This window comes from Ambystoma mexicanum, chromosome 1p (assembly GCF_040938575.1).
Source record: "Ambystoma mexicanum isolate Mex_15411 chromosome 1p, UKY_AmexF1_1, whole genome shotgun sequence".
Lineage (NCBI taxonomy): Eukaryota > Metazoa > Chordata > Amphibia > Caudata > Ambystomatidae > Ambystoma > Ambystoma mexicanum.
The window spans coordinates 108,587,482-108,602,550 of NC_090921.1; the positions used below are offsets into that span (position 1 = coordinate 108,587,482).

Genomic DNA, 15,069 nt, shown 5'->3' on the forward strand with positions numbered 1-15,069 from the left:
GAGCAGAGTCAGCCATGGGCCATAACCTTTCATTTATGGTACGCTTTAAGTCTAATCCCTCTTTGGCGATGGTTAGACTCTGGGTGTGCAAAGATACTTGGCCTCTGCAAGTATTCCCGCCGCTGCAGGGAAAGTGCCATTTTGTTGCCCTTCCCGTTGGCCAAGAGGCCATGTTGGCTGCTTAAGGGGCTGACCTGGTACACCCCCCTTCCTCAGCTGCTGGTGATTTGCAAGGAAGTTGTGCATTTGACACGTGCAACAAAGAAAAATCCACCTGACAAGGGAGTCCCAAGGTTCAGTGGAGCCGAGTCTTCCCCAGTTCCATCGGTCAAACTTGAGTGTCCCACCCCTCACATTAAGAAGGGTAGAGAGGAAGGGGATGAAGGGGACTCGCCGGGCACAGGGAGAATTCATACCCAGACATGCTGAGCTGGAATGCTTGATGGGGGGGGGGGAAGAATAGCTCAGGGGCAACGTGTGCAACACAACGCCGGTTCGAATCCCAATCCCACACTTAAAACCACTCCCTGGTATTAAGCAGGTTATAAATGAACAAATATAATTATTATCCCAGGGGCAATATTGCTACCTGCAGTCAGTGCTCAAAGGAATAAAAGGATACCCTGCGTGGGACACCTCAACTTTTATACGGGACAGTAGGAGGAATAATACCTAGGTAGTGTGCTGCCTACTAAGAGGATGGGGGAGACAAAAGGGGTTTTCATGAGTTGAAAAAACAAGCCCCATTGCAAACAATCTCTTCTATTTTCTTCCCATCTACTATGGTGATGTAGTCTGTTATTTTCCTTTAGCCTCCATCATAAATAGTAACTATATCTAGGAGTGGTCTATAGGGAGAAGCTGATAGCAAAAGAAGCCACCCACCTACCAACATGCTGCCAACCAGCACAGCCCCTAGAGATTTAGTCTCAAATGGAGTGGCCTTGACCCAATTAGAGTGACAGTAGCTCAGGCCTAGTGACCTAAACTCGGATGAGGTGGAGGTCCCTTGGCTCTAGTGACCTCATCTCAGACCTTAGCTAAAGGTGAGGGGGCTTTGACTTAGGCAGAGTGACCCCAGATTGAGCTTGTGTAGCCCTGGCTAAAGTCAGGCTGCCTTGGTGAAAGTGCAGTGACTCTCCGCTACCCCCCACAAACTCGTGCCTAGTGATGCTGGCACACATTGAGGGATCAAACCTCCAGTTTATTGAACAGACTCAAAATGGGCACCATCTAATAGCCATTGGCTGGTGATATTTGACTCTTGGCAAGTAAGAAATGGTATGCTGTGTGTATTTATAGAATTGAGGCGGCTAATGACTCTTCTATGGCTGGCTAGTAGCTTGCAAAGCAAACTTTCTACTCCTGTTATTGATCTAATGACGGCCCCTTTGGTGTAAACGAGGAGAGGTTATTTGTATTCTCATCGTGCCACCAAATTGTCCTCAAAGCACATACATTTTCTGGAAAACAGATCATGCTCAGTCCTTAGGGCCACCAATAAACTGTTTAGACTTTATCTTGAGTCACGGCATCATGGCTCAAGCCAATGACGACTGCAAAATGGGCCGAGTCTAGAAGCCCATAGTTTAAGTATCGAGAGTAAGGAGCAAATGAAAGGATTCCAATCTAGAAATCAGCCTGGCAGCCTGGTGAGAGAAACCAGAATTGAAGTCAAGGGCGCAGAGTTATCTAGAGCATACACTTTAAGACCAGAAGCCACGGCTTTCATATAAAGACCACACCACGAATCTAGAAATTATAGCTAACGTTTAGAGACTAGGACCACTAAAGAAATTCAGCAACTACGGCTTGAGTGTATAAATGCTACAGTGAATGCAGAAACCCCATTGAAAATCCTTAAACACAAGTCTAATCTGGAGAATAGAGAACTAGCCTTGAGCTCAGCCCTCGAGTGGAGCGGTAACAGAGAAAATCTGAAAACACATACAATCTTAAACCTAAAAGCAAAGTAGAACCTTCAAGGAAGCTGGTTAAAACATGAATGCCTTACTCTGCAACATAAGAACCCGTGTTTATAGATTGACACGAAAGACCCCAACTAAAAGCAAAAGGCACCAGCACATCTGGTAGCGAGAATGAATTCACAAATCATAAGAGAATCCCTTACAGAAAGCCAACCCAATCCACTGGGAACAAAAAGACTCCATATCAAGAGCAGAGTAAACAGCGAGAATTTGATGCAAAGGCCAAGTACATATTCCTGTAAAGTGTACATTGACAACAGGAACGACTAACCCTAATAAACACAAAACACATGAATGAGAAGTCAAACAAAGAAAGCCCAGAAACATCCAAAGGAGTTGAGCATCTCTATAGGTTCTACAGTTTCCTAGAGACGCCAGTTGTGCTACCGCAACGCATAGTTGAGGCTGAAATACTAAGTTCTCTACCTTCAGCTCCAGGATCAGTCCAGCTGCAAAACTTCATCTATGCCATGACACAGAAAAGAAACGTCCATTAAATAAATATAATGACTTCACACTCAAAGCTCGAGGTCATTTTGCACAGATATTGAGCTCCGGTACACCAATCTCCTTATTCAAACCAAAGGAACCAAGATACCAGCTACTCCTGAAAAGTAATCCTGGGCTAGATTACAGCAAAATTAACCTGAGATTCTCTTCTAATGTAAATGTAGGGATTGCAATGTGGTTTTAAAACATATGTTATTCAAGGTTTTAGACTTCAAACCAAACGCCTACAAATTAAGCATTTGACAGCAGAAATTGCACTGCACATTTTTTACCAAGCTACCGTTTACTGAAGATTTGCTGCAAAACGCAGATGGAGGGTTTTGGTGAGGCAATATGGGATGAGGAGCGATTGGGGGAGAGCAAAGGTAATTGGTAGACAATGATGAAACATTTGCCATAAATATACACCAATCTAAACCAAGAGAACTCCTACTCAAACCATGAAACCCTGAATGGAAGCCTAAGCCTGGAGTCTTCAGGCTGAAGATTCAGGACTTCAAGCGGAACAGCTGCAACTAAAATCCAGCTCTGAGGTCACCGAATTCAAGCCTAGATTCCTGAAGGTGTAGAAGAAAATGACAAATTACTGCAAACACGTTCAGCTCCGAACAATGACACTGATACATCTAAAGACATGCATTACCAATTCAAGTATAAGTGCTACACATCCGGTCTAGAGACCATCGACCTCCAAATCTACCAAATCATGGCGCTGCAACCCCGCCAGTCCAACATTAAAAAACTCAAGCTTTTAGAAAATTAAAGACTTCTGACCTAGTCCCAAAAACTTAACTATCATCACGAAACACCCAATAACCATGAAAGTCAAAATAACAGTATACTTCCTCAGCTCAGATGTAATGACTTTCAACTCAAAATGTACACCCTTGATAAGGAAACATACAGTAATGTACTCGTCCGTTTGAAAATGCAAACTACAGCCCGCTGCTCCACCAGTGTCAACCTGCAAACGAATACCAAACCCATGCTATCAACCAGCAAAATCCCCACTATGATAAGAAACATCTTCAAGTCAAAACTCAACATTCCAAAGTCCAAGAATCCACACAGTATACCATCAACCCAACCTGACATTTCTTGATCCACAAATACAATATCCAATACAATATTAAAGACTTGAACCTAAATAGTACCCACTCGGCACTGTATACCTGCACTTTAACAACATGCAGTCTAAAATCATCATAAATATCTGGCCAATTTAACATTGAATCTCAACACAAGGCTAAAGGCCCCAAAAACAATGATAGGTGTCCAAATCTGCATTTAAGGACCTCCTGGCACTGCATAAAGGTTGCCAATCCAGCCTCAAAAGCCTCTATGATAATGCAGAGGCCACAATCATAAATTCAGATGCCCAAAACAAATCATAAAACCAAAGGTTCCATTGCACAATCAATCACACTAACTTACCACCCACCTCACAGCCCAGATAAGCATACCGTGCATCACCTATCCCCTCAAATACAATACACATCAATCAAAGATGTCAAGCTCCACATTAAAAACCATATCCAATAGTAAAGACCCTAATCCTATAAAACCATCAAATTGACATTGAATATCTACAAATTGCAATCAAACAATAGTGCTGAACTCCAAAGACTTCCAAATCAATGTCAAAGTCTTCCACCTCAACATCAACACTGACAGAAACAAAATCAAAAACCACAAGGTAAGGATCAAGTAACTCCTCAACAGGAAAGATATCTGCATTCAGAAGTAAAATAATGTATATTTAACATTATACACCCCACCTCAACATTAATGATAACTACTGTAAACTATCAGACACCAACTAAACACTTAAGAAGCAAAAATTAAATAGTAAGGTCCACAAACTAAGCGTCATGTCCCACATTCAAAATGTAAGTGCTCCACATACAAAATACAATTCCCCATCTTAACTATAATTGCTTAAATGCAGCGATGAATGCCCCAACCCTAACGGAGGCATTGATCCTAATTTTTAAAGTCAACCCCGACTCAAGAGACTGCCAACACAGCTCTAAAAGGTCAATTGTAACTCTGAAATCCAAGCCAGACATTTAAGACTCAACATCAAAGACTTGTGGATCAACTTTTAAAAAGTGTATTGAACATCAAATATCCCCACGGACAGAACGTAGCCTTAATGGTCATCCAGATTAATAGTAAAGTCACAATTAAATTTAGTAGAAGCCCAAGATCACTATCAAAGCCAACCCCAAAAAAACAGCCAAGTCTAATTGTAAAAGGTTCCAAGGCGAGATCTCTCTTCCCAGGCATTGCCATAATCCAGGCGCAAGGACCTTTGCATTTAACATTAAATATGCCATATTCAAAACCACGGATCCCTACAACTCGACAGTAAAGACCCCAATGTCAACAAAAAAGGCCAAGTCAACATCAAACCCACAGATTTTAACACACATGTCCAAACTATAAATGTAACATAAGAAAATCAAATTCAAGATAAATGAAACACTTATAAATGACACTCATAAACACATTTTTGAAGAAAGAAGTCCTGATCAATTCCTCATCGCTTGAGTAATTTATTCTGCAAAAAATGGGACAGTGGTAAAAAACATCACCAGTTGAATCCATCAACAAATGACACTCAACTGAACATTAACGACTTCTTCAAAGTCACCATGAAAGAGCCCAAAACAACAACGTAAAGATGTATCTAAACATTAACGGTCCCACATCTAACATTAAATGACATTCATCCTGACAAGAAAATCACATAAAAGACTTAAATATCAACATAGATGTGCCCCAGAATTAACAATTCTGCAAATTTAACTTCAAGATAAGGCAACACTGAAGATTACTGATACATCAAATACCCTGAACTGAACTTCAAAGACACCCAATACAACATTAGTGACCCCAACACATGAAAGACACCCATTATTGAAGGTGTTATTACAACATCAAACAGCCACTCATTCACCATTGCAGACTTGCACTTTCAACAATGAAAACTAGAAAACCCCATATTCAATATCATCTAACCCCATAATAAATACTGAAACCATCAACTGAAACAGCAATTCAACCTATCATGAAAGACCTACAATATGACAATATGATATCCAAAACGACTGACTTAAATACGCTTTTTATTGAGGATACCAAACTCAACAGTAAATACTCGTCAACTTGTCATGGGCAGTCTCCAACCTGTTTTAAACAATCATCTATTTGAAATGCGTGTTCTTAAATACGTCGGTTACGCTGGTTCTACTAAATCTAGTGGGTAACCCACATATTGTATTTTTTGTATTGCTTTTTTCATGTCATGTCACATTATGTTGGGCGGTATTTGTACATCACATCTCTACCATTGTTTGAAGCTCATTGACCATTGTCTTACCCATGGTTACACTAGGTTATACACCATCTTATTAATAGAATTTACTTATACCTGGATTTCAGAATTGGACAATTTTACATTAGTGTGACAGTGAATGAATGGATTGTCCATTGCTCTCCCACTTTAAAGGGGGCACAAACAATTTTCAAAGTGAGGGACCACAAAGAGACTCATTAAGCAAGTCCATCATATAATGATTCAGTACCAGGGGTCAATGGGATTATAATTGGCACTGAAGAAACCACCATCCTTCTTCCTGAATGCTGAGCTTGCCGAAATGATCCCAATCCCACAATTCACGGTTTTGGCCATCTGGTCATGGAAGGAAATATATGGTGGAACTTGTGACAAAAAGCACAAAAGAGGATCACCGTTGGCCCTGCCCTTAAGGCATTAATTTGATGGTTGAGCAATCTGGGTGCTGTTAAGCTAAGGAGCATTTTTCAAACTCTAGGGTGGTGCAGTATTTGGACATTGTGGCGTTCCAGGCTGATGGTTCTGCATAGGGACAGGTTATGGGAATAGAAATCTAGCTGTTACAAAAAGACTTTGAAATAAAGAGCTTTTTACATTTCTCACTATAGTTATATTTTGATTTGTTTGGGCTATTCCTCTTAATTTGGCCAGAGCTTCAGGTAATCCACACATTGTCTTGAAGTACAATTTTAAGCCCAACTATAAAGAGGCTTATAATTCGGAAACAACTCTCAAACCCACCTTCCTAATGAATAGACAGGTCTGGTTTCACTCACTGGATCCCAATCTGCTGCTCTGTGCCTCTAGCCATGCTTGGCTTAATCAGAAACTCATTTTGTGTCCTTAACGTATCAAGAAAGACTTTCAATTAAAAGTTGTTTTCTAATTCAACATTGAAAATCTCAACATAACAATGAACGATAACCTCTTCCCAACAAGGACTCAAAAACAAAGGAAATCAGCTGAAAGTCAAAGACTCTTATCAACCTAATATCTAGGCCTCCCAAAGCAACATGAAAGACCCGAAAACAACTGAGATAAGGCTTTCAGCTCAACCAACAGCATAGACTGGAAACTCAAGACACAAACAATTCTAAACTGACCCGGTGAACATTGAATCCTCCCAACTCAACAAACACAGAAGACCTCTGACTTAAACCTAACGGACTCCCAGCTTAACAAACTTCATTAAGTCCCCACTCAACACACATACATTCAACATGCAATAAAGACAACTAAATCTAAAAATATCACATACGTCAATGACAACAAATATAAAACACTTATAATTCAGCAATCATCAAACAATCCTAAGGCACTATACAGCAAAGACTCAAAACACACCAAACATCAAAGACTCCAAACTGACCATAAAGACTGCAAACTCATCACAAAAGAAGGAAAACTCATTTATTCATTGAATTGCTTTGTAACTTTCTGGCCTGTTGACGTTTGGACATTTACAAGCAGACGATAAGCCATTTACACAAGTCAATTATGAAGAGATGCTTGGATGAGACTATTTCTTTGTTTTCAGACTTGAGGCATTTTGAAATATGTGCTTAAGTGTTGTCTGGGGCATAGTTCCTTTTGGAGTGGGGGGGAGGTGCTCCCCGTGCTGTCTTATAACTTAGTGCATGTAACCATAAAGAGGTTCATTTGCAGTGCTCTTTCTAAGAAAGATAGGCCTGAACAAACTCTGAGATGGTGGTTGAAAAAATTCCAGAGTGGATGGTCATACACTCTGAAGGATTTGCCTCCATGTTTCATATGCATGGACCTGGTTAGGTTTGGGTGTTCAAGTTGCACTGGCCAACAGTAGGATCCATATAGGGGAATAATGGAGAACTAGGTTCTAGAGATATTTCTGGCCTTGGTCTACATGAAGCCATTGAAGCTCTTCCAAAGCCGGAGTGGTATAGTCCAATGTATTCAAGTTACAGCATAGCTGTGTTTCATACTCATTGATGTTTCTGAATGTCTGTCTTTGAAGCACTGGCATAAATGATACTGCATTACTCCAGCGGGGACTGGAACAGTACGCTGGTGGGTTCTGGTGTTCAAGTCATTCATCTATATAGGTAGGAGTACTCTTTTTAACATTATTTGGTATTTTTATGACTGCTGAAACCTTTCTGGAGAGCGAGAGATTTGGACGGTGCCAGCTTCTTCACTTTCCACGTGGAGTGGGAGATGAAATGAATCCATGTGGACGCTGGGTGTCAGTGGGGTCAGTGCTGATCACGAGGATGGTCTTTCCAGAGGTGTTCATGCATTTTTTGCTGTCTTTCCTCCAGTACAGAATGTTTCTCAGCCAATCTGTGCTTTATTCACACACCGGTGTTGTTATCCTGTTGAAGATGGTGCTGCATATCATCAGAACATTGTTCATTGAACATTGGGGGGCCGGTGTGGTGATAATCTGTGCCACAGGCCAGTTGTTTGTGCTGAAACATTGTGGCCACAGAAATGAGTCATAGTAAAAGTAAATAATTCCACTTCAACGTCAAACATTCCTACCTTATAATATCGTAGTCCTCATGCAACCCCAACAATGGTAAACATACAATAGCTCTCCGAGACCCAATAAGAAATGCTCAGTTTTGACTTTAAAGCCCAAACTCTATCTCTATATTACAATCCTCCACTGATCACCAAAGTTCCCTAAACATTGAATTCAAAAGCTAGTCACCAAGTTGCATCCCATTAACATAAGGGATTCACAATTTAACTTCGAAAACATACAGCCGAACACCGAATCTCATCCTCTCAATACTGAACTCTAGCCTTTGCACCCCAAAGTCATGACATTTAGAATAACATTGTCTCACACTCACAGTCAAATTACTCCACATTAAAAGAAACCTCAGAATGCAAACAACTGAAATGTTTACATAGGATGACCATGGACAACATATAAGAAGCCCACCTAGTTCAGTAGGTGGGCTTCTAATATTCCTTCCCACATGTGAATTCCCCGAACCCACAATAGATCCCTCCAGACTCCACATCAAAAGTCTGAAGAATTCATTTCTGGAGCCATTGGTGTCCCCTAGACTCAATATTAGGGGTTCACGGAATCCATGGTGGGTCATCTCAGATGCTATGTTGATGCCCACCAACAAAATATCTCAGGGTTCTGGTTCCCGTTCAGAGGCCCCTAATGAAGAAGCGAGTCTGTAAATCAAATCAGAGGCCGAACATCACACCAGAGACCTCCTCTACTCTGAGATAAAAACACCAACACCAGAAGAACAGCCACCAGCTCTTTACCAGAAACATTCCCTCCACATAAGGGCTTCTAGCCAACCTTGTAACCTAAAACTCAAAAACAAACTTCACAAACTCAACAACAAAGGGCACCCAACTTTACATAAAAAAGCTCAGAAGAAAACATGTAGAAACCTGAATTTAAAGGGGTCAGTGTCCATCTAAACAAAAAATACCCTCAATCTTAATATCAGTCCTCTATGTTCCACATCATAGAACTCAAATGGACAATAAAGGACCTCAACTTAAAACAAGTATCTCACACACATTACAAAAGCCTTCCAGCGGACATTTATCCACCATAAGAAAACTTGATCACAACATTAATGATTATTAGCTCAACATAAAAACATTCCAACCAAATAACAAGATCCCAAAGCAGAACATTAAAAAACACAATCTTGTTACCAAGGTACCAGGACTCAACAGTTAAGGCCTCCCATCGTATATCAAAATCCAACGCTCCAACATGAAATACCTGCAAACTCAACATCACAACCTCAATGCACAGTATTAAAGATTGCAAACTCATCAACAAAAACTCCACCACTCAACCAACATAGAGCCCACATTTGAAACATGACACATAAACACTGAGCGTCAAAAATCCTAATGCAATTTCAAAGGTGAAAGGCCATATACATTATCTTCAGATCATCAACCCAACTCAATCTCAAAGAGTTTCAACTGAACACCAGATCTTTAACTACATATCACCATCCTTTAAGCTGTTGGGCTATAGCAAGGAGGTAATTCAGTAAGGTAATGAAATAGCTTAACAAGTTAAGGAATATTTGCTAGACACTTTGTGTAGCAAAAAGGTCATACGTTTGGTTTCTGGCATGGATTACCCATCTATTCATCATTCAAAGAATGATAAGTAGAATAGAGTTGGGTCAAACTAAAATGTGTTTTTAACATACTTTAAAATGTAAAAATGTGGTAGAAGATGCTTTATAAAACAAAGAATTCCAATGACCCAATATTCAAGATCTACAATGCAACATCAAATAAGTCAATATTAAAGAGTAGTATCAACATCAAACACTATGAACTCAACATGAAAGTCACTGTCAAAGAGCAACATGTCAACCTCTAAAATGGTGAACTCGATAGATACAAATTTCAAGTCAGTATCATAGACTAGCAGATCAACGTCACAGAATGCCAACTCAACGCCAACAAATTCCAAGTTTGCATAGAATCCAGGAATTCCAACTTAACATGAAAAAAACTGAAGTCCAACTGAAAGGCTACCAACTCTGTATCAAAGAACCGCAGGCCTGCTTTAAAGAGCTACACATCCTGTGTCAAAAATATCCAGCTCAACATCAGAGAACTCCAATTTTATGTCAATATGCTCCATCTTAATACAGAAACATACACATGGGCATCGAGGAGCTCCAGCAAGCACCATAACACCTAATCCCAAATTCACACCACATAACACAACCAAATCCCATATCAAAGTCCTTCAATTTAAGCACTATGAATTCAAATTCAGCAATTCATGAAACTCTTTATTAGAAAAAAACTTTAATTGACATAAGATACAATTTTGCTACTAATATCATCCTTTAATTCCCCCACAACATACAAAGAATTCTAATTCAGAACAAAACAAACCCACCTCGGAAATAAAGGCAACCACTCAACAATAGCGTATCCAGTTCAAAAGAGGACAGAGGCTCAGCACTGGTATTGAAGACCTCTCACGTGACAATGTACTCCCTAAAGGAGGAACATATGTGTACCTCAATACACACCCCTTCTCAGAATGTAAGACATCAGCACAAGCACTGCAACAATGCATTCAACAATAATGTCCTTTCACACTTCACCGGGTGACAGCAAACATCGTCTATTTGAGGTGGAAACACTTCCTGACTCAAACGAAAAGCCTAAAACTCAACAGGTGAAATTCCCAACTCAAGACTAAAGGTTACTGGTCACATGACCATTAAACACTTGTCAAGCAGGGTTTAAGCTAATGGTTATGTGATGAAATACAGATAGTAAATAGAGAATAAACCCAGCACAATGAAAATGATAAAAAATACATTAAATGCAATCAAACTCAAAGTCAGTGCCCCCTGCCCATCGTGATACTGTCTAGAAATCAACAATAATTCTGCAATTCTCCAAAACAACATGCAGGACACCCAAGTGAGGGCAAATGTCTTCACACACAGCACTACACACTAACAACACAATGCATACATCTTGAGACACAACATTAATACTCACACAAGCCAGGCTTAAATAAAAGTACAAACATAAGACTAAAGAATATCCAAGTCAAGTTTAAGCCCTAAAATGCATCACTGAAGCCCATTAATGTCAAGCTTAATCCTAAAATGCATCACTGAAGCCCATCAAAATCAAGCCTTGGCCTTAAAATGCATCACTGAAGCCCAGCAAATTCAAGCTTAAGCCTTAAAATGCCCCAATAAAGTTCATCAAAGTCAAGCTTAGGCCTTAAAATGCATCATTGAAGACCATCAAAGTCAAGTTTAGGCCTTAAATGATGCAGCCCATCAAAGTCATGTTTAGGCCTTAAAATGCATCACTGAAGCCCATCAAAGTCAAGCTTAAGCCTTAAAATGCATCACTGAAGCCCATCACAGTCAAGCTTAGGCCTTAAAATGCATCACTGAAGCCCATCAAAGTCAAGCTTAAGCGCTAAAATGCATCACTGAAACCCATCAAAGTCAAGCTTAGGCCTTAAAATGCATCACTGAAGGCCACAAAAGTCAAGCTTAAGCCTTAAAATGCATCACTGAAGCCCATCACAGTCAAGTTTAGGCCATAAAATGCATCACTGAAGCCCATCAAAGTCAAGATTAAGCTCTAAAATGCATCACTGAAGCCCATCAAAGTCAAGCTTAGGCCTTCAAATGCATCACTGAGGCCCATCAAAGTCAATCTTAGGCCTTAAAGCACATCAAAGTCAAGCTTAAGCCTTAAAATGCATCACTGAAGGCCATAAAAGTAAAATGCATCACAGGTGCTGACCAAAGCCAAGCTTAAGCCTTAAAATGCATCACAGTATTAAAAACCACCAAGCATGGCGATATTTTAATAATAACCACCAAAGGCTTCCATCTTCAAACATATCTACAAAACAAGAGTTACATCTTCAAATACAACGCTAAAAGGCCAAGAAGGTCAGGCCTAAGCTTTAAAATGGAAAATTAAAGAACTCAAAAGCAAGGTTAAGTTTTCATAACGTCCATGGAAGCGAGGCGCACATATTTAAGCACAGTAAAAATGATCAAGTAAGCATGGCATTAATCCTCAAATACAACACTAAAGACCACCAAAGCAGGGCATGCATCTTCAAATAGAACTCCCAGTAAAAGCAAGGCGAGGTATACTCTTTACAATCTGATAGTTAAGACCACCAAAGCAAAGCTTAAGCCTCGGAGCTCAACACTAAAGGTCTTTTAAGGTCATACATTCCCCAAACGATACAGGTCCTACTCAAAACTCCTGACACCACAATGTTACTAAAGGATGATCCCTTGCACCATTGTCCCAGTGGCATGATCTGTGACTGAGGGCTGATCTCCTGATAACACTCTGGGACTGTGTCACTATCATAGTCCTAATCTCCTGACACCACTGTGTGAGGAACCACTTAACATCACTGACCGTGTAGCACTATCTGTGGTTGAGGCATCATCTCTTCACACCACTGTCTTAGTGGAACTACCTGTGACTGAGGACTGAACTTCTGTCACCACTGTTTGACTGTTGAACTGTTCAATTGGCAGTGTCTTTGACTGAGGACTGATTGCTTGGCATCACGAGGTGCCATCATTGTCCTAGTGGTAGGACCTGTGCCTGAGGGCAGACCTGATACTAATGAGTGACTGATATGCAAATATCCCTGTCCATTTGACACCATCTGTGCTGAGAGCAGATCACATGACACCACTGTCCTAGCGGCACTTTCTGTGACTGAGGGCATACCTCCTGACACCACTGTCCTAGCGGCACTTTCTGCGACCGAGGGCATACCTCCTGACACCACTGTCCTAGCGGCACTTTCTGCGACCGAGGGCATACCTCCTGACACCACTGTCCTAGCGGCACTTTCTGCGACCGAGGGCATACCTCCTGACACCACTGTCCTAGCGGCACTTTCTGCGACCGAGGGCATACCTCCTGACACCACTGTCCTAGCGGCACTTTCTGCGACCGAGGGCATACTTCCTGACACCACTGTCCTAGCGGCACTTTCTGCGACCGAGGGCATACCTCCTGACACCACTGTCCTAGCGGCACTTTCTGTGACCGAGGGCATACCTCCTGACACCACTGTCCTAGCAGCACTTTCTGTGACCGAGGGCATACCTCCTGACACCACTGTCCTAGTGCACTTTCTGTGACTGAGGGCAGATCGCATTGCCCTCGTAGTAGCAATATCTATAATTGAGGGTTGATCTCCTGATATCACCAAGTGACTGATCGCATAACATCACTATCCTAGTAGCACTGTCTCCGACCAATGGCCGATCTTTTGTCGTCGATGTCGCCGTCTCGCTGTGCCAGGATGAGGTGGTCTCCCAACACTGCTGTCCTGCATCTCCTGACACTGCCATCGTTGTGCATGTTACTTAGGGTCGGTCCCTGCATACCAACTGTGGGAGTACCTGTGTGGTATTGCTGTGCCAAAGTCTCGACATGGGCAGGATACCGTGCTCATGGCTGCACCAAATATGTGGTAGGCTTGAGTGCAGTAGTTTATGGTAACAGGAAACTGACGAGCAGTATTGCAGTATTAATATAAATGCTGTAGATGTAGAACACGCTAGTGTAGTATTTGTAGCACAATGCTCTGGATTTGACCCACTATGAAGGAGTACTTCATCAGTGATACTCGAATTGTACACACTACAGTAGCACTTTTGGAGTAATGTTCGGCTGAATCTAGCACACTATGCTGTTTTGCTCATACGTTATTGGCCTGTGTTTGGCCACTATGGTGTAGTGTTCAAAGAGTCCCCTTCTGGATGTGGCACACTATGCTCAGGTACTTTTAGTGCCCCTACCATTTAGCACACTATGATCTAACACATTTACAGCAATGTTCTAGGTTCGACAAACAAAGGGATATTATCCCTACAGTAGTGTCAACATGTAGGCCTTTAAGGCACAGTACTCGTTCAGTAATGTTCTGGGGTTGGCACACTATGGGGCATTCTTCTTAGAATCCTGCCCTGGATTTGGCAAAGTGTGTGGAAGTGCTGTTAGTGTAACATTATAGATTTAGAAGACTATGGCATAGCACTCTTTCCACAGTGGCCTGCATTTGGCACACTACGGTGTGATGTGTGCACAGTAATGCTCCAGATTTGACAGACTAAATAAGGTGTATTGCACCGAGTGTAACATAGCACGTGTAGCACTGTATTGCACAGTACTGTTCAGTAAGGTTCTGATGTTGACACACTATGATGTGGTATTCCTAGTGTTCGGATCTGGAGTAGGCACGCTATGGTGTAGTACCCGGACAGTAATGCTCCCCATTAGGCAGACTGTGGCTTAGTACTCCAACATTAATGCTACAGATCTGGGACGGTATGGCGTACTACACCTGCTGCTCTGACATTGGCATAGTATAGTGCAGTCCTCTTTCAATCATGCCATGTAGAAAGCAAACAATGGTGTACATGTGTGTAGTACTGTGACAGTAAAGCAATCGATTCATAGCACTATGCTTTAGTACTCCTAGAGCAATGATGCTCTAGATTAAACACACTGTAGTAACTGTCTGGATATGACACACAAAAGAGCAGTGTTAGGATATTACCATGGACATTGTGGGCTTCAAATTAAACATTTCTGTATTGGGTTTATTCAGTAGCATCTCCAAAATGTGGTTGACCTACCTCAGGCTGCCTCACCAACCCACACCCAGCCCAGCCCAGCATT

General features: G+C 41.4%; 1 protein-coding gene across 2 annotated transcripts in view; it reads right to left on the minus strand.

Moving 5' to 3' along the window:
- Positions 1–15,069, minus strand: part of NLGN2 (neuroligin 2) — a 602,146-nt gene that overhangs the window by 127,746 nt on the left and 459,331 nt on the right. The gene's annotated exons all lie outside the window — the stretch shown is intronic.